The sequence below is a fragment of the Heptranchias perlo genome, chromosome 21 (assembly GCF_035084215.1).
Source record: "Heptranchias perlo isolate sHepPer1 chromosome 21, sHepPer1.hap1, whole genome shotgun sequence".
NCBI lineage: Eukaryota > Metazoa > Chordata > Chondrichthyes > Hexanchiformes > Hexanchidae > Heptranchias > Heptranchias perlo.
In genome coordinates, this window is record NC_090345.1 from 10,598,183 (window position 1) to 10,621,394 (window position 23,212).

The following is a 23,212-nucleotide window of genomic DNA, read 5'->3' on the forward strand; positions in this document are numbered from 1 at the left end:
ACAGACCCTGTTCCAACGTCCCATTTACTAAGCAGCATGGCTGCCTGAGATTACTCCCAGAATCTATCAAGGTAGGCAGGACATTTGTTAATGAAGCATGCTTTCAGACAGTTATATTTTAAACTTGGCAGGCGCTTAGCTATGTAAACTTTATCACTTGCCTCGTATTTTCAGCTTCTGCGTTGTCTGAGGTGGACAGGATACGGTGCAGCCCCTCAAAACCTGTGCCTCGACGGAGCAACCAAACCCTTGATGGTTCTGGTATGTAGGAGAACCTCTTTACATGGGTTTAAATCCCACTCCAGAGACATGAGCACATAATCCAGGCTGACCCTTCAATGCAGTACAGACGGAGTGCTGCACTGTCGGAGGGGCCGTCCTTCGGATGAGGCGTTGAACTGAGGTCCAGTCTGCTCTCTCAGGTGGGCATAAAAGATCTCATGACACTATTCGAAGAAGAAAAGAGTTCTCCCTGGTGTCCTGGCCAATATTAATCCCTCAACCAACATCATTAAAAAGAAACGATCTGGTCATTATCACATTGCTGTTTGTGGGATCTTGCTGTGCGCAAATCGGCCGCCACATTTCCTACATTACAACAATGACTACACTTCAAAAAGTACTTCATTGGTTGCAAAGTGCTTTGGGACATCCTGAGGCCATGGAAGGTGCTATATAAATACAAGTCTTTCTTTAGGTGGGGTATTTCCTTCCAGAAGGGAGGGATTGACCCCCCCCCCACTTTTCTCATTCCCTGCATGTGACTGCCCAACTCTTTTTAACGACTGTTTCCACCATGAGTGCAGCTGATCTGGAAATGGGGTGAAGCCTTCCTGCCACTGGAGGACCAAGTCATCACTCGTTTCGCTTGCTGAAGAGAGCACAGGTTGTCAACTTTGAGCATTGGTCCAGTCACTCGGTGTACACCTGCTTTCACCTACGACAAGCATCTTTGGTAAGTGCCTGACCCTTATGGTAGAGCAGAAGAACGATTCCTGTCGCAAATTGGAATAGACGGCTCAAGCAGGCCGTGTCATGCCCAAGGTCTGCTTCTGTTGTTAGATATTGGCACAACGCGATGACCTTATCTTTGTCACCGTTTACACTGGCACGTTTGCCGGCTATACTGGCATGTTGCTGAGGTATTACCCATTGCCACCGGAGTGGAATTTTCAGCAAAGCAGTAACATTTCATGTTTCCATGATGTCTGATAGATCAGCTTCTGATGTTGCCGTGCAAATTGGCCTGTTGTAGGGTAATTAGAACCCAGGATAATTTTTCCCTTCTCACAGTGTTGTCTGAATGAAAGTATCACAGTTTCACCATGTTTTTTTTTTATTGTGGTGTAAAAGTGCTGCCAAAGCAGGTTATTTCCAATCTGTTTTACTTGAAGCAATAGCACAGCGAGGAGAGTTTAAATACAGTGGTGTTTCAACAGACAATGTACAATTTGCTCCATCTTGGACTTTCTCTCCACCAGAGGGAGGTGAATAAACATAAGATAAATTGGCTTATGCAAAAAGAAAGGGAAATTCAATCAGAATTCCCATCCCTAATCACGATCCATTAATTTCTGGAATGTAAGTGCTTGTGGACATCATGCGAGGACAGGATTTGGCTCAGCGTGTTGCCCCACAGTCGAATAGCCCGCCAACATTGTGCAGGCTCACGCATGAGGATTGCCAACTTGGCCAAGGTAGGGGAGGATGGCCTGCACCTCTCAAACCATACATACCCCAGCAAGGGGCAGCACCTTCAGGAGAACATTCAAGGCAAGAGAAGCGATTCCCACCAGCCAGGAGAGCTGATAAAATAAATTCATCACAAGAATGGAGTGTGCAGGACAGACCTATCGCACTGCTGGTTAGTCTGGTTTTGGCCTCCTTTCTTACGTCACATATCACCGGAGGAGGAAGAATATGCTAAACCTTTACAAATCACTGGTTAGGCCTCAGGGCTTACGATTCTGGGCACCACACTTTAGGAATGACATCAAGGCCTTGGAGAGGGTACAGGGGAGTTTTGCCAGGATGATACCAGGGATGAGGGACATCAGTTATGTGGAGAGATTGGAGAAGCTGGGATTGTTCTCCTTGGAGCAGAGAAGGTTAAGGGGAGACCTAATAGAGGTATTCAAAATTATGAGCGATTTTTAATAGAGCAAGTGTTTCCTCTGGCAAGTGGGTCGGTAACCAGAGGTCATAGATTTAAAATAATTGGCAAAAGAACTAGAGGGGAAATGAGGAGAAACTTTTTCACGCAGAGGGTTGTTAAGATCTGAAACGCACTACCTGAAAGGGCGGTGGAAGCAGATTCCATAGGAACTTTCAAAAGGCAATTGGACATATGCTTGAAGAGGACTAATTTGCAGGGTTATGGGGAAAAGGCTGGGGTGTGGGATTAAATTGGACAGCTCTTTCAAAGAGCCGGCACAGGCACAACGGGCTGAATGTCCTCCTTCTGTGCTGTATCATTCTATGATTCTAGCCTATGATACGACCTAGACGCTTGTCAGAACCAAATGTGAAAGCTACCTTTGCATGGGTGGCCCTGTACCCTGGCTCCCCACAGTCGCACACACTGCTTGTCACCCTGTATATGATGCTGGCCCCTCTTAAACTTACCTCACAGTCCCCGATTCTGTTGCTCACAGATTGCGCTGCAAATGGGCTGAAAGGATTAGTTTTCCCATTTAACATTCATTTTCAGCAATGCCATTAGTGAATGTGATTAACGCTTTTAAGTACTGGCGGAGAGATTTTCCACTCTGGGAACGTCGGGATCCCATATCGGAAAATCGCACCCGTCCAGTCTGTGATTTTCTGGCCATTAATTAGAAATTTATTCTGTTTTTTTTGGAGTAAGGATTTTCCTCATTGCATTCATTCATGTCACTATGGAGGACTGCATTTTTGCATTGCCCACCATTTTTAATTGGCAAAGTTTCCCTACAGTATTCTTGCAATTGCAATTTAACTTGCAGCAAACAAAGTGCTGAGGATGGGAATTCCTTTCAGGGTTTTTGTTTCTGAGTTGGTTGAGGAGGATGAGTTTGAGGGGATAAAAACGCAACTGCACCTGAGGCATTAATGGGGGAGGGATTTTTCGACTTTGTGTGATCGTGTAAAATGGGTGTTCAGAAAGTGAATCAAAATCCCAACCTTTGTGTGTACCAATGGCCTCAGCTCTGCCTCGCCCGTTCACCCCCCCCTCCCCACCGTGGGAACCAGACAAGGGTGACCCTTGTCCCCTCTGGTCATTGCCTTAGCCCAGTGTGGTCCAATACGTTAGCCACTAGCCACATGAGGCTAATTGGGAATCCAGATGTGGCTAATTGCAGACAGGGTCATTGGGCGTGTGATCTCAATACTCATATTCACACGGCGTATGCAGGTGAACTTTAACCTATTTGTGCGTTTCTTGTTAAAATGGTGAGACGAAAAGCAGAGTTTTTGGATCATTGGGAGTGCTGTAATTCCCTGGTTACTGAATGTTTGTTAAGTAAATATACACGTGAGGTACACTTAACTGTGTTGTGTGAGTGTATGTAAGGTGTTTTCTACTAAAGTTAGTGCACGACACATGCTGTGATCATTTGCAAACCAATTTTTCAAATTGACCTGAAACAGGCGTTGGGCCCCCTGGATTTGCATATGCAATGGATCCAACGTCAGTTTCAAGCGTGCACCCAGGATGCCCACTGAGCAGGCCTAACCAATATGGCGCGCAACACACTTTCGGCGCAGAATGAGCCGTATCGGATCCTGTAAAACGGGGGCGGCTCGAGCGAATCTCTCGGCCAAGGAGCCGGCATATGGACCCTGCTGTCCTGCAGTCCAAATTGAACAAGTGCCAAATATAAAAGAACCTTATGCTGTACAGTCTGATGGAGGGATGATCACACAGCGGCAGTCAGCAGCCCTCCTGTAGCGTAAACGCCGTCTAAATTCCTTTGACAAGCTTTGGCCTCGCACCTCACTCCTGGCTATCTATTATTCTCCATGTAATTCATTTTAAACAAGCACTGTCGCTCTTCAAATTGCCTGCTCGTCAGCTTCAGGTCAATTTCATGAATTCGAAATCGACCGGTTTGTTGTCTCCCAGTGCACTCCAGTTGGTGCAGACACAGGGAAGCAGGCTTCTTAAAAGAAAAAAAATCATTTGGGACGAAATAATTGTACAAGTTTAGACATGACCTTTTAAAGAGCCCCTGACAAAAAACAGATATTGAGCATCTCACCGGGGCTTATTTTTGATTGAGCAGGTCCAAAGCCTCATCACCAGTACAAATATGTACAACAACAATAACTTGCATTTATATAGCGCCTATAACGTAGTAAAACGTCCCAAGGCGCTTCACGGGAGCGATTGTCAAACAAAATTTGGCACCGAGCCACATAAGGAGATATTAGGATGGGTGACTCAAAGCTTGGTCAAAGAGGTAGGTTTTAAGGAGCGTCTTAAAGGAGGAGAGTGGTTTTACCCACTGACTGGACGGAGCCATTCAATTATTCTGAACAAACCTATGTGCCAGCCATGACTCAGTGGCAGCACTTGTGTCTCAGAGTCAGAAGGTCATGGGCTCAAGCCCCACTCCCGAGACTTGAGCCTATAATCTAGGCAGACACTCCATTGCAGTACTGTGGGAGTGCTGCATTGCTGGATGTCTTTCAAGCGAGACGTTAAATCAAGGCCCTGTCTGCCCTCTCAGGTAGATGTAAAAGATCCAATGGTACTATTCGAAAAACAATGGGGGAGTTCTCCTGGTGTCCTGACCAATATTTATCCCTCAACCAAACAGATGATCTGCTCATTTATTTCATTGCTGTTTGTGGGATCTTGCTGTGCGCAAATTGGCTGCCACGTTTCCTACATTACAACAGTGACTACACTTCAAAAGTTCTTCATTGGCTGTAAAGCGCTTGGGGACGTCCTGAGGACGTGGAAGGTGCTGGAGAAATGCAAATCTTTATTTCAAACTATTTTATTTCCATCTTGTCGATTTTCTCCCTCGCCTTAACCCTATAGGAGCGGGGGGTACAGTCTCGTGAATGCTAGATGCTCTCTGGTAACTCTCCACCTGCGCGACCCGAGGCCGCGAGCTTTTGCAACTACACCTTGCATTTATGTAGCGCCTTTTACATAATGTCCCAAGGTGTCTCATCAATAGATGTAAGGAAGTTGGAAGGGAGAGATTAGGAGGCAAACTATTAGACTGTAGGGAGCTTCATAGTCGAGTTTGACCCTGTCCTCACCCAATACCCACACATGCATCTTTCCAGCAGGGGTACCCAGTAGCGACTGTGCCCCCCTCCTCCCAACCTCCCGTGTCCCAGGGGCTACTGTTACTCCAGCTGAGATCAGCTAACTCAATGAGGGGGGAGGGGAGTAAAATTATCGACAATTACGTAATCTCACATAAGGAAAGTGCTAGATTGTTCCTGTGCCACAAAACATAAAATAGTTTAGGATGAGAGCAAGTAGAATGATTAAATCAATACCGACACTGTATCACAGAGCACTGACTAGACCTGCCCCCAACCCCACCCCCACCTTTGGCTTTATTGTCACTGTACATCATAATAAGGAATCCCCCCCTCCGCCAATTGACAAATCAGATCTTGTCTTTTTGATCAAACCCAGTGTTTATAACAGCCACGCTGTTAATTGCGTTCAAAACTCAAATAAATAAGTCAACGCGGGTTGTACTTTATATAATTAACTGGCTATTTGAATAATCAGCTCATCTTCTGCTCCACCAGTTTCCCACAGGCACAGGCCTCGCAGTTCGAGAAATCCCTCCGAAGGGAGAATGACTTCTCCCCGCTCTCCACTTGGGGTCCTGTCACCTCTTGTTTCTCATCGGCTTAGTTAAGCCAGGTTACGCTGAGCACCTTATCTATCCACTAACCATTCTTTCTGAACGGACTTGCCTGGAGGGACGCGGGACTTCAGTTACGTGGAGAGACTGGAGAAACTGGGGTTGTTCTCCTTCGAGCAAAGAAGGTTAAGAGGAGATTTGATAAAGGTGTTCAAAATCATGGAGGGTTTCGACGGAGCAAATAAGGAGAAACTGTTTCCAGTGGCAGCAGGGTCGGTAACCAGAGGACACGGGTTTAAGGTAATTGGCAGAAGAACCAGAGGAAACATTTTTTTTAATGCAGTAACGCAGTGATCTGGAATGCCTGAAAAAGTGGTGGAAGCAGATTTAACAATAACTTTCAAAAGGGTATTGGATAAATACTTGAAGGGAAAAGATTTACAGGGCTATGGGGAAAGAGCAGGGAGAGTGGGACTAATTGGTTAGCTCTACAAAAAGACGGCACAGGCACAATGGGCCGAATGGCCTCCTTCTATGTTGTATCATTCTATGAAACTATACTATAAATCAGGAAATCAAATGGGAGGGAGGGGGGAGGGGGATCAACACAGCCGTAAAAAGCAATAAGACGACATCACCAGATTATCTTTGATTTTCAATCCGTTGGATGCAGCGAAGGCCCATGGGATGATTAGAGCAGAGTTTGGGTTAGAGTTCAAATGTTATTTAAAGGAAGTGCCCTCGGTAAATTCATATAAGTATTTAATCCTAAAGAATGTACTCCAGATACCTTGCAATATATCTTCATCCAAGACCCTTGGTAAGTTTTGTATTGAATACATTTTTTTTCTTCACTATTTGTTCCCCAGAAGATGCTGACTCTTGTTGGAGGAAAGGCCCCACAGGCACAGACTGCCCTCTGGTACTCAAGTGCCCATTCTTCATCTGTGAGCCTACACAGTGATTGTCAGCAGGCTGTTCCACCATGGGAACATCACAGATTCATTGAATTACATAGAATGTACAGCACAGAAACAGACCATTCAGCCCAACTGGTCTGTGCCAGTGTTTATGCTCCACATGAGCCTCTTCCTACCCATCTTCATCTAACCCTATCTGCATGTCCTTCTATTCCTTTCTACCTCATGTATTTATCTAGCTTCCCCTTAAATGCATCTATGTTATTCGTCTCAACTACTCCTTGTGGTAGCGAATTCCACACTCTAATCACTCTCTGGGTAAGGAAGTTTCTCCTGAATTCCCTATTGGATTTATTGGTGGCCATTTTATATCTATGGCCCTCACTTGACAGTGGTACACATGTAATTTCCAGCAAGAATTACTGGGGGAAGAAACCTTGGCTAATACTTTTCCTCAGTAACCCTAGGGCCAATTGTAGCATTCGCCCCTCTCCCCCTCCCTCTCTCTGCAGACAGAGATCAGCTAACTCACCACAGATCATGAGATGGATCCTGGCACCTTCTGGTACGAATGGCTCAGCAGAACACTGGGCAAGGATTTACCCACTAAGCCTCAAGATAGCTTGCAAAAAAAAAAATTATGATTTTAAATTAGGGAAGAGCTGTTACGGGGGATGGTGAAAAGGGAAGTGATTACATTTTTGTGTAGAAAAAAATGCACCTTGTTCAGCTTGATTAGAATATAAAATAATTTTCTAACCAAATGAAACTGACTGTAGAACCTTATCATGGAATAATGTTTTATTATCATTGTAAGCATTTGAAACTTGGTGGCATGATGTAATGATGTTGTCATGTGTAATTATGTCATTCTGGAATGCTGTCATCGTGTGTAATGATGTTGTCCTGTGGAATGATGTAATGATGTCATTATTTGTAATGATGTCATCGTGTGGAATGATGTAATGATGTTGTCATGTTGAATGATGTCATCATGCGTGATGATGTTGTTGTGCGTAATGATGTCATCCTGTGGAATGATGTAATGATGTCATCCTATGGAATGATGTCGTCCTGTGGAATGATATCGTCCTGTGGAATGATGTAATGATGTCCTGTGGAATGATGTAATGATATCATTATGTGTAATGATGTCATCCTGTGGAATGATATAATGCTGTCGTTATGTGTAATGATGTCGTCCTGTGGAATGATGTCATGATGTCGTCATGTGGCATGATGCGATGATGTCGTCATGCGGCATGATGCGATGATGTCGTCATGCCTGTGTTGACACAAGCCCACATCCTTTGTTGATAGACTTTGAGAAGTATATCGCTTGCCAAGTGATTCAAATAGTCATCATAAAGACCACCTACTTCCACTTCCAGAATATCGCCTGTCTCCACCTCTGCCTCAGTCTGCCTGCTGCTGAAACTCTCATCCATGATTTTGTTACCTCCAGACTTGACTATTCCAATGCTCTCCTGGCTGGCCTCCCATCTTCCACCCTCCGTAAACTTGAGCTCATCCAAAACTCTGCTGCACCGAGTCCCGTTCACCCATCATCCCAGTGCTCACTGACCCACATTGGCTCACAATCCAGCAATGCCTCAAATTTAAAATTCTCATCATTGGGTTCAAATCCCTCCATGGCATTGCCCCTCCTTATCTCTGTAACCTCTTCCATCCCTACAACCCTCCGGGAACTCTGCATTCTTCCAACTCTGGCCTCTAGTGCATCCTCGATTTTAATCACACCACCAGTGGTGGCTGTGCCTTTAAATGCCTGGGACTTAAGCTCTGGATTTCCATCCCAAAATCTCTCTCTCCTCCTTTAAGACGTTCCTTAAAACTTACCTCTTTGACCAAGCTTTTAGTCATCTGTCCTAATATCTCCTTATGTAACTGGTGTCAAATTTTGTCTGATAACAGTGCCTTGAGCCGTTCTATAACCTTCAGGGCGCTATATAAATGTAAGTTGTTGATGTTGCCATGCCTGCGATGACACCATCTCTCACTCTTTGCTAATAGACTTTGAGAAGTAAATCACGCTCCATGTTATTCAAATCCTCTTACCCTTAAGGTGGCAATGATATCTTCTGACTACTGGAGTCCATAAATAAAGACAACAATCGAATCCCGCTACACATCTGCCAACTCTTCGACGAAAATTCATTTAAGATGTGCAGTGTACTCAACATGTGGCTGGTAGGAGGAGAAAATAGTTAAGCTTTTGACTTCAGCTGGTTTTCAGTCTGGAAGGGCCAAATAAGAGGGGTCCCATCAAGTGTTAGTTGGAGAAATAAATAGAAATCCATGTAACTCCCATCTCCGTTTCACAATGATTTTGTCTCAAGACAGCAGCAACCTTTTACTAATTAGAAATTTGATTTACATGTTAATTTCGGGTCAGTTTCATAAATTCTCAAAATCACCGTCCATGTTCTTGGGTTTCGTAGTAATATTTGAACGTTAGTTTGGGATAATAGAACCCTAACAGAAAAGTAGGTAGTGTACTTGTAAACAGATATCAGGTGGAAAGACATGGTTGGAGAGGCACAGACAGATCATAACTTTCACTTTTCACTACAACATTAGACAGCAGATTTCACATGGTCTGTAGTCACTCGCACTACCCCTTCAGGGCCCCCCTTGTCTGCAACTCCCCTCCTTCTCTATACCGCTCTCTCTCTCTCTCTCTGATAGAAAGAGACTGGACACTACACTCGGCAGCAACTGCTTTCACTGGGACGTGCGAACTAAACTGAAGGAAGTCTCCCGTATATTTGTCATGGTTTTTGTTTTTGTGCTCAGCTGAACCTCGGAGGAAGGGCTATCGGTGAAACTAATGCACGGAGTGGAGTGAAGCAAGCACGGAGACGGGAAATAAACTGACCTGGGGGTCTGAACACAGCTCCACCACTTGTTATAACAATTGTAGCTCCGAAGGAAATCAAGTCGATAGATGGTGAGTGAGTGAGTGAGGGAGGGAAGGTGGAATCTGTGTGTGTTTTTAGTTGTTTTTATCCTTTTGTAAAACTACATAACTCTCCCTCCAGGGCCTGAGTTATGTGGAAAAAAAAATAGTGACATAATTATTCTGGCATTGGTGAAGCTGGGAAGAAACAGCTGTTTAGTAAATCATGTGCATTACTCAGGCTTATTCACATTCTGTGTTGTTCACAAGAGTGGAGTTCATTAGTTTCCCCCCCCCCCCATTACAAAATCCCTGTGTATGTCTGGCGGAATAGAGCTTGTAATTTCTCAGTTGGCGTGGTGTAATCTAGCCGTAGTTCTCTAACAGTTTTTGTATTAAGAACCCCTCTGATAATGGTCAGCGATTGGCGATTAATGGTCCTGTCTCGGCCTCGCCAGTCCCCTTCTCTCTGAGGGTAAAAGGGGTACTTCAGCAGAACTTCCAAAGGTAATAGAATTCGCGAAATCTTTTTGTTATTGTGAGAAAACATTTTTGTGAGTGAGTGTGTTGCGTTTCAGCTGTGGGGTTTTGGCAGGAGAATTCAGCTCTGCCCAACTTCGAAATATTTTCTTTTGATTAGTAATTATATTTTCTTTTACTTCTGGCACTAACTGTTCACACAGAAAATGAGAGCACAAAGTGGATTGTCATGCTTATTATTAATTATTTGGCACCGTTTGAGGTAATCAGTCTGATCGATATCCCCAAAGGTGGCGTGGGGGTGGGGAAGAGAGGAGAAAGCAGAGTCTTTGGTTTAAATTTCAGAGCAATGTTCCCTATAAAAGTGGGAATTTACTGATTTGTTAATGTTGAGTGCAGTAAGTCAAATGATATGCTGTTTATAGCGACAGGAGCGTTATAGTGTGTAATGCACAATGTAATGCTGTGCTGTATACTTGGAGCAGTGTTTACGATGGCCTGTCCCTTTAAGACCGCAAACTCTAATTGCTACATCTTTTATTCAATCAACTAGAGGTTAATTGTTAGTGAGAGAGGTTTGCTAATATCCGACCAGAGATCAGCAGAAGTTAGAATGAAATTACTGCCTTTCCTTCTCTTGTACTGTACCTTTAACATATAGAAATGTAATGGGTGTGGGCAATATATATTTTTATTAGCACTTAATCTAAACTGAAGCTTCAGTGCAGTACTGAGGGAGTGCTGCATTTTTGGAAATGATAAGTAAGTCACTAAACCAAGGCCCTGTGTCCCTGTCCTGGTGGTTCAGGCTGATGTTATAGATTCCATGGCACTATTCAAAGGAGAACAGGGAATTCTTCCAACATTCATCTCTTAAACAATACCACCAAAAACAGATGAACTGGTCATTCATCGCATTGTTGTTTGTCGGATCTTTCTGTGTGCAAAGTAACTGCTATCCTTGCCCACAGTATAACCATAACTGTGCTTCAAAGTAATTCATTGTATGTGAAACACTTCAACATGTTTGAGATGTGATGAAATGTTATATAAATGTAAACTCTTTGCTCCTCTCGGTAAGAATCATTATGCCATGTAATGCTGTTAAGATGAAGCTGTGTCCCTTTAAGGCTACAAAGTCTACTTGTTATTAAGTAAACACTGGCTGAGTTCCAATAGAGGCTCATTAAGAGCCTGCATACATTCTGGCTCTGATATTTTGCATTGATAGAGTTCCTTAGTTTCTTAATACATTTTTTTTTGAACTGCAACACAAGCTTGTGTGATATAGGAACAGGAGTAGGCCATCAGCCCCTCGAGCCTGTTCCACCATTCAATTAGATCATGGCTGACCTGTACCTCAACTCCATTTACCTGCCTTTGCTCTATATCCCTTAATGCCCTTACCGAACACAAATCTATCTGTTTTGCATTTTTCAATTGACCCCCAGCCCCAACAGCTTTTTGGGGGGAAGAGAGCTCCAGATTTCCACTCCCCTTTGTGTGACTAAGTGCTTCCTGACATCACCCCTGAATGGCCTAGCTCTAATTTTAAGATTATGCCTCCTTGTTCTGGACTCTCCCACCAGAGGAAATAGTTTCTCTCTATCTACCCTATCAAATCCTTTAATCGTCTTGAACACCTCAATTAGATCACCCCTTAATCTTTTATACTCAAGGGAATACAAGCCATAAAGGAAATATGTTAGACATAAGGGCTTTTGCATTATAGATAATTATTACTGAATATCAAGCCATATTCCTCTTGGAGCTGTAGGGATGCAGCTTTCCTTCCACTGTGTCTTTGCTTCTGTAGCTATGGCCACTACACTCAAAATTAATTCACCATCTGAAGCACATTTTCAGTGACTTGATAAAGTGCAAGGTACGGTTACATTTTATACCTGTCGCTATTCTCTCATTCCGTATCCAACTTTCCACCGTTTGATGCTCACCAATGGGTAGAACAAAAAGAGCATTACAGGCTATTCAACAAGAGGCATGGTTCACAGAGAGATCTCTCCCGCTGCAGGATGCCCCACTCCTGTTGGCAGAGACGTTAAACTGAGACCCCCTCAGGTGGACGTAAATGATCCCACAGCACTATTTCAAAGAAGAGCTGGGGAGTTTTCCCCGGTGTCCTGGCCAACATTCCTCCCTCAACCAACATCACTAAAACAGATTATCTGGTCATTATCTCATTACTGTTTGTGGGACCTTGCTCTGCACGAATTGGCGTTTCCTACATTACAACACTGACTACATTTCCAAAAAGTACTTCATTGGCTGTAAAGCGCATTTTGACGTCCTGAGGTTGTGAAAGGCACTATATAAATGCAAGTCTTTCTTTTCACTCTCTCTAGTGGCTCAGCTGAGCACAGTCCATTTAATTGAAGCAAGTGAACATTAGTGGCTACAAAATGTTAGTGGACGGGCGCAGTGTTCTGGTCAGTAATGTGATGACATCACTGTTTTCACCGACTGCCTTTGACCCAGTATATTTTTGAGGTTTGAAAAGATCTCACCTTAATGAAAAAGAATTTGGCAGAGTTCTTGTTTCTCAACATATAAAGCAGTGAAATACACCACAGTACGTCAAAGCACATCATTGTGCATTGGCATGTAATGTCAGTAAAAGTTTTGGGGTGGAACTGCTATTCCTTTCTAGGGTGAAAGTCAGGCACCCCGAGAGCAGTGGGGCTACAAATGATCTCCGCTGGGTTTTCTGTCCTTCCTGGGTTGCACTGCAATGTAGGGGAGGGGCTCATCTTTCGCCCACCCTGCCTTCCATCCCAACACCACTCTTGGGGGAGGGGATTCCCAGGGTGCCCTGAGAAATCTTGACTGCTATATCCCCATAGCAACTTACAGAAAGCTGGGAAAGCTTGCTATAGGGGGGGAAGGTCTTTTCATCATCATCCCCCCCCCCCCTCGTTGGGGATATTATGTAGCGTGCTGCATTGATTCTTGAGACTCTCCATGAGTTGTGTTGCAAGGCTCCATTAGGTTTATCCAAGAACCTAAATCGGGACTTGAGAATTCCTAGTCTGCTCTGCGACATTTCTTGTATCATTATATCTGTTGTCCCCCTCTGCTCGCGGCAGCCTTACTGGAGCCTAAAGCCCTGATCAATCAATCATCGTGATGCATGGGTTCCAAGTCATGAGGACGGGTATGATGGACTGTCGCACGATGAAAGCACCACAGCAGCATCCTGGGCATCTGGCATTGACCTCTAGGATGATATGACTGGCATTACACACTAGCTGGGCACTAATGGAATGAAAGCCTCACCTATTCATAAAATTGTGGGGGGGGGGTCGTCGAATGGGGCTTCAAATGGCACATGCATTCCATCCAATGCTCCTTGCACCCGTGGGAACTCTTCCAGTCTGTAGCACTGGAATAGCTCTCTTGTCTGGGTCCACTGGTATAAGACTGGATGAATTAAGATAGACCGAATGGCTGCCTTCGTCCTGTAATTATCTTGTGATCTCCTGCACAACTGGAGTGTGAAATACAGATTCACTATGTTAACGTTGCATTGGCCGAAAAATTCAGATGTAATCCTTTAAGAAAATAAGGTTTGGCTGCAAAGTGTTTTTATTGAAAGTTTTACAATGCAAGAGGATTTTATTTGTGTTTCACACACATTGTTAGATGATATATATTTGATTGCTTGCTCATTAATATTAACATGACTCTTACTGAGTTGCAGCTCCCCTATCGCCTCCCTTTTAATAATCCCAAGAAAACGCACAGATGGCAAGCACATGCAGCTCTTTTTTTGGTGCCAATTTTCTGGACATGTACAACATCACATTGCTGGTAATTTCCTGTTCTTTAGGTGGGCGGTGTCATATTGCCTGCCAACATGTCAGAAAAATGCACATCAACCTGTGTCACTGTGCGCCTCAAGTCGCAGTTAGAAAGAGAATCCAAGGGAAGTGTTCTCTGGTTTCCCCCCCCCCCCCCCCCCCCCCCCCAAAATCATTTAAAGATGTCACTTTTTATCCTGTGGTTCCGAGCGAGATTTCGACTGATGATTCGCAAAATTTAAGATGAAAACAAATACCTGACCAGCACTGATTAAAAAGAGGTTAACTGATCATTGCTCTCATTGTTGATTGTGGGAGCTTGTTTTGTGGTAAACCATTGTCGTGTTTGTCTACATAACAGTGACTGCACTTCAAAGCAATTCACTGTAGGTGAAACGCTTTGGGATGTCCTGAGTGAAGAAATTCTGCATCTGTTCGATGTGATGGCTGGTGAGAGGGAGGGAGGAAGTGTTTAGTCATGATTCTCTGGCCATCATGTGTGGGGCAGGCTGGATGGACTAGTTGGTCTTTTCCTGCCCGTCAATTTTGTATATTCGTATGAATCGGTATAGCGCTGAATCCAGACTCTCAACACCTCTCCAATTACCCCCACAGTATTATTCACTTACAGGAACCACAGCTCCAATACTCCTTTTGAAAGGAAGCTTTTTTTTAAAAAAAAACACTGCCTGAAATTCCACTGTTAATGGATGATGGCAGGATGCCTGTTTTTCTTTATAATTAACGGCCGGCAAAATTGCAGCAATAAATGACTTTGAAACCTGCAATTTTGTTCACTGGCCGTTAATTACAGAGATAAGCAGGCATTCTGTGTTAGAAGGGAAACTTGACCTCTCATAATTATGATTTAAAGTTGATATTTTTTCTTTAGAACAGTGAAGTGTTGACAGCCACTTCTGGAGACCAAATTTGGAGCAGTTTGAGTCTGGTTGTGAGGGACCTGGCTTATTGTGAATACGACCAAGATTCTGCGCACCTGGGCTATCTCAACAGTGAGTATTAAAGCGGAGGGACAGAGGCCAGAGGAGCTATGTGGCATTTCATCAGTGATATCATTTGAAAGCAATGTCTGATGTCTTTTTACTGGATTTTTAATGGATTAATTTCCTCTGGTAAACAGGTTAATGACTGTGCTAAGATAGTGTACAAAAAAAAACTTAAGGCAAATACATGAAGTGTACATGACCAGACAAAATGAAACCCTCCCCCCATTTGGCTGAAATTATTAACATTGGAATGCCAAATGCACTCGGATGAAGTCCCTTTACTGTTTTAATGAAGTTGTTACCCCATTTCAAATGGGTTAAACATTTGTGGCCTAATTTCACTCCACAGGTATTTACAATGAGTGCAAAAGAATCTTGCCGAGGAAGTTTTTAGGTTGACAATGCCCCTTTAATTCATCTGCTGTTCATTGTCTGGCTGATGTCCAATGAGTCAGTTTCCCCCAATGATATCAGCAGCACCATTTGTAATGCATCAGTTTGAAATTGCCTATTGATTGTGACTGTGACCATGGTAAACGATTCCTCCTCCTCCTCATCCTTCCACGCAATTCACCACACCATCCTCCTCCAACGTGTCTCCTCCATTGTCCAGCTGAGTGGGATCCCTCGCCTGGATCCACTCTTTCCTATCCAGTTATAGTCAGAGAATCTTCTGCAATGGCTTCTCTTCCTGCTCCCGCACTGTTACCTCGAGTCCCCCATGATCTATCCTTAGCCTCTTCCTTTTTCTCATCTACATGCTGCCCCTTGGTGACATCATCCAAAAACATGACGTCAGTTTCCACATTCACTCTGACGACACCCAGCTCTATCTCACCACCACCACCACCACCACCTCTCTCAACCTTTCCACTGCCTATGTGTTACTGTTTGTCAAACACCCAGTCCTGGATGAGTTGAAATTTCCTCCAGTTATACATTCGCAAGACCAAAGCCGTTGTCTTTGACCTCTCCCACAAACTCCGTTCCCCAGCCGTTGACTCCATCCCCCTTCCTGGCCGCTGTCTGAGACTGAACCGGACTGTTCGACTGTGAGCTGAGCTTCCAACTCCATACTCCTCTCCATCACAAACACCGCCTATTTCCACCTCCGTAATAACACCCTTCTCTGTCCCTGCCTCGGCCCATCTGCTGCTGAAACCCTCATCCATGCTTTTGTTACCTCTAGACTCGACTATTCCAATTCTCTCCAGGCTGGCCTCCTTATCTTCCACCTTCCATAAACTTGAGCTCATCAAAACTCCGCCCATATCCTAACTCTCACCGAGTCCAGTTCACCCATCGCCCCTGTGTTTGCAGACCTACACTGGCTCCCAGTCCCGGAACATCTTGATTTTTAAATTCTCATACTTGTGTTCAAATCCCTCCATGGCCTCACCCCTCCCTATCTCTAAAACTTCCTCCAGCCCTACAACCCCCTGAGAATGTTCTTCCAGCTCTGGCCTCTTGTGCATCCCCCACTTCTTTTGCCCCACCATTGGTGGCTGTGCCTTCATCCATCTAGGCCCTAAGCTCTGGAACTCCCTCCCTAAACCTTTCTGCCTCTCCTCCTTTAAGACGCCCCTTAAAACCTACCTCTTTGACCAAGCTTTTAGTCACCAGTCCTAATATCTCCTTTGGCTCGGTGTCAATTTTTTTCTGATTTCGCTTCTGTGAAGTGCTTTTGGATGCTTTACTATATTAAAGGTGCTATATAAATGCAAGTTGTTGTTAGGATTCACTTAAGGAGGGAGTCACATCAAATCGGTACCCTATTTTAGGGTATTTTCAAGCCCGTGCCACTCCGTACATTGAAGAACCATTCTGCACTTGTTTCTATCCTATTTCTTGAGTCCAACATTGAGTATGCTTTGGAGAACCTGGCAGTGTGGAACTGGTTGTGATTCCAAGTCCCTGGCAGTGGGGTAATGGTTATGATTCCAAGCCCCCCATTATCTTACTCAACTGCAGTGGTCATCCCAGCTGAGCTCGACCCTGTCCTTAAACAACGCCCATAGATGAGCAGGAGCCCAGGCTACCTTAGCCCGGGGCACAGAGGCCAACTGTACCCAGCTGAGATCAGCTCATGCAGCAGTGTGTAGCTTGGCAGTATAAGCGTCTGAGGTAAATTTGCTTTGGAGTTGGTCAAATGCCTGACTATGTACTCAGGGACGTGGCCAACACAAGCAGTGCAAATGCTGATCCAGCATTTCCTGGCTCACATCCATCCACACAAGGGTGTGCCGGCAGTTATGGAGATAACCCTTTGAGGACTGAATTTCCTCTGCAACTTTCACAGTCCACATCTGTTCTTGATCCTCACAGGTGCACTTTTGGAACCTGGAATCTAAAAACGTGGAAAGAATTTTTATCAGTAATCATTGAGCGAGATGGAAAATTATTATTTTTCGTTTCCAAAAACACAATCCGAATTCAATCAATCCAGCTTCCTTCCCTGTTTTTTGTTTTGTTGGCTTTGTGCTGCTTCATCGATGAATTTATTTAAATGGCAGCATGTTTCACAACACATTCTTTCATTTTGATTGTAGTTGGCTCCATTTAAAGGGCTAGTCTGATCATGCCCAAGCATCTTATGTGACCGTGTGAGAGTGGGGGGGGGAGAAGAGAAGTGTGTCTGGTATAAATACTCCTTCCAGTGAGAGCAGTTCTGCCTTGTTTAAAAGAGGGCTGCTGTTCTGAATTCTCCCAAGTTTCAGGCTGGGCTAGTTTCCTCCATGTTGGGCAAGGTCTGTCCTACATGCTGGCAATGTACAGATTGTATTGCTACCTTGAAGACCTGGGCAAGAGTGCCACACAGCACAGATTTGCAGTCTGAGGTGTCCAGAGATACCAGTTTTATTTCTGCCACTTGTGGTTTGCCTCCAAAGGCAACTGTTTAGTTTGGATCCCTCCAAGATCTCTGCACTTCTACAATTCTGGCCTCTTGTGCATCCCCGGTTTTAATTGCTTCACCATTGGTGGCCGGACCTTCAGCTGCCTAGGCCCTAAGCTCTGGAATTCACTCCCCAAACCTCTCCACCTCTTTCTCTTTCCTTTTTAAGACACTCCGTCAAACCTACCTTTGACCAAACTTTTGGTAACCTGTCCTAATATCTCCTTATGTTGGCTCAGTGTCACATTTTGTTTGATAATCACTCCTATGAAATGCCTTGGGACGTTTTACCAGCTTTAAAGGCTCTATATAAATGCAAGTTGTTGATATTGGACCACGAGACATTGTTTGGATCATGGGACAACCAAGTGCCAATGCCCCTTTGTTTACATTGATTTAACAAAAAAGGACTCTGTAATCCCATTTGGCAGAAGTTGAGAGCCCATTAAACTGGCTGTACAATCCTGTAACCAGGGTAATGGTCGGTTTGAACACAGTGAAGGTGGGGGAGCCAGTGAGCAGAAATCGCGCTGTCGCGATCTGAACTAAGCAAGCGCTGAACGTAAAAACTTGAGGTGGGCCTTCGTGCCTCTGGAAGCTCTAATGCTACCTCATTTGTATTATAGTTTAAAAAGTTAAGACTGGACATAATGAGACAAAAAACAAAAATGCTGGAACTATGCAACAGGTCCACCAGCATCTGAAGAAAAAAGACTGGCTAATGACTTGGGTTTAACCTGTCAGCAGGCCTGGTCTAAAAGGTTACAACTGAAACATTGGGCTCGATTTTACCGTCTGGTTTCCTGTGGGTTTCCAGCGGGGGGGCCCCGAAAAGCCCGATATCCAGTCACGTGACCGGATCGCGCCACGATCCCGCCCACTTCCGGGTTCCCCGATGACGTGTGGGGGTGCGTGCGTGGCCCCCGCTGGTGGGAATCCCGCAGGCAATTAAAGCCAGCGGGGTTCCACTTGAGGTTATTTATTTTGCTTGTTCAGGTCATTAACTGACCTGATTAAGGGACTGTGTGTGATTTTGGGGAAACATGGGACTGTTTCACACACTGGGGGAAACAGTCCTAGTTGAACGGGACGTGTTGCAGCCGTCAGCCTGTGGCAGCTGCAAAGGTCCATTTGACAGGTGGGGGAGGGGGGAGACCCTCACCCATTGCAGGAGGCCGCTCTGTCACTTGGGACAAAGTTTGGCCTCAACCACCCCGCTCCGGACGGTCAAAGTGACCAACCTGCACACTCACCCCGGGGTCCGGAGACATGTGCCTACCTTGCGGACCCCCTCAGATGTACATATTGCGGATGGGGGCCGACGTAGCTGCAGTCATGACCCCCTCGGAGGGCGAACAACATCACCAGCCTCGCCATCCACGCCGTCCACCTCTGACACGTGGAGCTCCACAACAGAGTGCTGTGACACATCCACCTGTACAGCAGGAGGGAGGGCTACCGCAGAGAGAGACGCGTCGCAGAGGGCACTACCCTCGCCACAGGTTCCACAGACCGAGGCTCAGCCTCCTGGACCTCTCCGAGCAGCAGTGCACACGGAGGCGCAGATTCACTCGACATGTAGTCGTGGAAATCTGCAGGCTCTTTCATGCTGAGCTGCTCCTGGCTGGCCCGAGCACCATCTGCTTACCTGTTGCTGCCGAAGTCACCACTGCCCTCCACAACTTCTCCTCCGCATCCTTCCAGGGTGCAGCCGGCTACACCGCCGATGTCTCTCATTCGTCTGCGCGGAAGAGCCCTGCAAATACACCTACACCCACTCTGCAGTAACACAATGGGTGGCATCAGTGGTGGGTCCTCATAGTGATACCCAGGAGCGGGCATTATTGCACACAACAGACAGGATTCGCGGAGACATGGCAGTAGTGGTGCCAATATAATGTGTAATGTGAGTTGGTCAGAAATTCAATATAAGTAAGAACCATGACAAACCCTCAAACACCCTTGTGCATCCCCTTCATGCTCACGACACGTTTGCCTTACGCTGCCTACTGCACATATGTGATGCATGCCCTGTGGCTGCAGCACAGGTAGTGGCAGGTTGAGTGAGGCTGGCCGTGAAAGAGATGCACGAGAGGGTGAGTATGAGATAGAGCCATGAGATTGTATGAGGATTGGGTTGCGTGGTAGTGGCGGGATGAGTACTGGCGAGGTGAGTAGGTGCAGGTAAGATGAGGATGGGGTTTGAGTGGGTATGAGGGGTGATGTGACAGAGTAGTGTTGGCGGTGCCGAAGGAGATGTGGGGTGGGGGCGGTGTTGTGGCAGACGGAGTGTAGGGGAAAGAGTAAGTGTTCTCACTTTGGCTGACCTACTGAGGTCATTGGAGCGCCTCCTGCACTGTATGCAGGTGGGCGATATGTTGGTGGTGCAGGTGACCTCCTCTGCCACCTCGAGCCAGGCCACTTCCTCCCGCCCGCCGGGTGGAAGATCTCTGTCCTCCCCCTCCTCCTCACCCCATCTGATGATACCTGGGGTGAGGCATCATTAAACTGGGAGCAGCCTTCCCCCTGGGCTGCTCCATGCTGTAATTTGTTCCATTGGTTGCAGCATCTGTCAGTGGAGGACTGCCCCTTTAACTAGAGAGCCTCCAGCTGACAGATCGTACTGCGCATGCGCAGCCCGCCCGACGTGCAGACCAGCAGCGCGGACCCCGGAGGAGCAGGTAAATGATTCCAATTAGTGGATTGCCTGCTACGATCGCGCGGGCAACCCACTAATTTCACCAGGCGCGGAGGCCACGCACCCGAAACCCAACCCGCCGGAAACCCGCAGGCCTGCTAAAATCAGGCCCATTAACTTTGTCTTTCGGATGAGACGTTAAACCGAGGCCCCGTCTGCCCCCTCAGGTGGACGTAAAAGGTCCCTTGGCACTATATCGAAGGAGAGCAGGGAGTTCTCCCCGGTGTCCTGGCCAATATTTATCCCTCAACCAACATCATTAAAGAGATTATCTGGGATCTTACTGTGCGCAAATTGGCTGCTGCATTTCCTACATTGCAACAGTGACTACACTTCAAAAGTGCTTCATTGGTTGTAAAGTACTTTGGGATGTCCTGAGGTCATGAAAAATACTATATAAATGCAAATCTATTTTTCTTTCTTTTCTCTTCATAGAAGTTGATGGGCCTGCTAGTGTATTGCCAGCATTTTTTCCATTTGTATCATAGTTCTGTTTCTGGAGCCAGCGTTCATAGTATCATAGTAGGTACAGTACAGGAGGAGGCCATTCGGCCCATTGTGCCTGTGTCGGCTCTTTGAAAGAGCTGTCCATTTAGCCCCATTCCCCTGCTCTTTCCCCATAGCCCTATAAATCTTTTCCCTTCAAGTATTTATCTAATTCCCTCTTGAAAGTTACTATTGAATCTGCTTCCACCACCCTTTCAGGCAGTGCAGTCCAGATCATTATAACTTGCTGTGTTTTTTTTAAAATGTTGCCTCTGGCACTTTTGCCAATCACCTTAAATCCGTGTCCTCTGGTTACTTACTGACCCTTCTGCCGGTGGAAACGGTTTCTCCTTATTTACTCCATCAAAACTGTTCCTGATTGTGAACATCTATCAAATCTCCCCTTAACCTTCTCTGTTCTAAGGAGAACAACCCCAGCTTCTCCAGTCTCTCCACATAAATGAAATCCCTTGTCCCTGGTACCATTCTAGTAAATCTCCCCTGCACCCTCTTTAAGGCCTTGACATCCTTCCAAAGTGTGGTGCCCAGAATTGGACACAATACTCCAGCTGAGGCCTAACCAGTGTTTTATAAAGGTTTAGCATAATTGCTTTGCTTTTGCACTCTATGCCTCTATTGATAAAGCCCAGGATCCCAAATGCTTTATTAACAGCCTTCTCAACTTATCCTGCCACCTTCAAAGATTTGTGTACATACACCCCCAGGTCTCTCTGTGCCTGCACTCCCTTTAAAATTGTACCATTCAGTTAATATTGCCTCCTATTCTTCCTAATATCACTTCACACTTTTGTAATATAAACAGGAATTAGATGTAGCTAGGAAAAGCAGGATGTACTGACACAAGATTGTTGCCATTTTATAGCAAAGTTTGCACTATAAATCTGATGGGACATTTCCAGGTTCGGACATGAAGTCCCTCGGGCGCCGTTACCGCAGTCTGTTGTCAACATTAGACTCCTACCCGGATTCCCTCCTGCACCGAGACCGCCTACTTCCACCTCCGTAATATCGCCCGTCTTCGCCCCTGCCTCCGCTTATCTGCTGCCGAAACCCTTATCCATGTCCTCTAGACTCGACTATTCCAACGCTCTCCTGGCTGGCCTCCCATCTTCCACCCTCCATAAACTTGAGCTCATCCAAAACTCTGCTGCCCGTATCCTAACTCGCACCAAGTCCCGTTCACCCATCGCCCCCTGTGCTCGCTGACCTACATTGGATCCCGGTCCGGGAACGCCTCGATATTAAAATTCTCCTCTTTGTTTTCAAATCCCTCCATGGTCTTGCCCCTCCTTATCTCTGTAAACTCCTCCAGCCCATCAATCCTCAGAGACTGCTCCAATCCTCCAATTTTGGCACCTCCACAGTTGGCGGCTGTGCCTTCAGCTGCCTAGGCCCTAATGTGTGGAATTCCCTCCTTGAGCCTCTCCGCCTTAAAGACGCTCCTTAAAACCTACCTCTTTGACTAAGCTTTGGCTGACCTGTCTTTATATCTCCTTATGTGGCTCGGTGTCAAATTTTGTTTGATATCGCTCCTGTGAAGCACCTTGGGACATTTTGCCACTTTAAAAATGCTATATTAATGCAAGTTGTTGCACGATGTAAATTGCTTGGTGTACAGTTACAGTTTAGTGCACTTGCCCATTTTCTCTCGTGCCATCCACTTTATGGGGTTAATGAATCCTAAAAGGTGTGACACCCATTTGCTTCTGTTTGATGTTGTCTCGGTGAGTTTGTTTACGTTGATTAGGGCAGGAGGCCGAATGTTTTTACAACACCGGCTAATGGCTGTCCCTTGGAGGCCAGCTCCCTGACTTTCAACAAGATATGATGTAAGGAGCCTCAGCTGCTGCCTGTGCTCATTACTGATATTAGTACATCGATCTGGAGTCCTGTTAGTGTTTTATCACCGTCATTAGTACATGCTGGGCTTTGAACTGAGTCTGAGGACAGGCTCTGGGAACTAGAAGCTGAATAAATTGCTTCACAGCTGGTAATAATAACCTCACTTGGCCTGGCCATTTGCTGTTAATTCTGGCAACGACGGTCCAATAAAACACCTTGGGGACCCATATTTATGCTTCCGTATCTGAGGGCACAAGATAAGGATGATAATCGAAAACGTGTGTAACTTCAGCCAGCGTTTGATA

At 45.6% G+C, this 23,212-nt stretch overlaps 1 protein-coding gene across 1 annotated transcript in view; it reads left to right on the plus strand.

Annotated features, from left to right (window-relative positions):
• Window positions 1-9,421: 9,421 nt before the first annotated feature.
• Window positions 9,422-23,212, plus strand: part of lzts2a (leucine zipper, putative tumor suppressor 2a) — a 168,261-nt gene continuing 154,470 nt past the window's right edge. The window contains exons 1-2 of the mRNA XM_068002091.1: window positions 9,422-9,713; window positions 14,853-14,973. The gene's annotated coding sequence lies outside the window, so the exon portion shown is untranslated. The remainder of the gene's footprint in view (window positions 9,714-14,852; window positions 14,974-23,212) is intronic.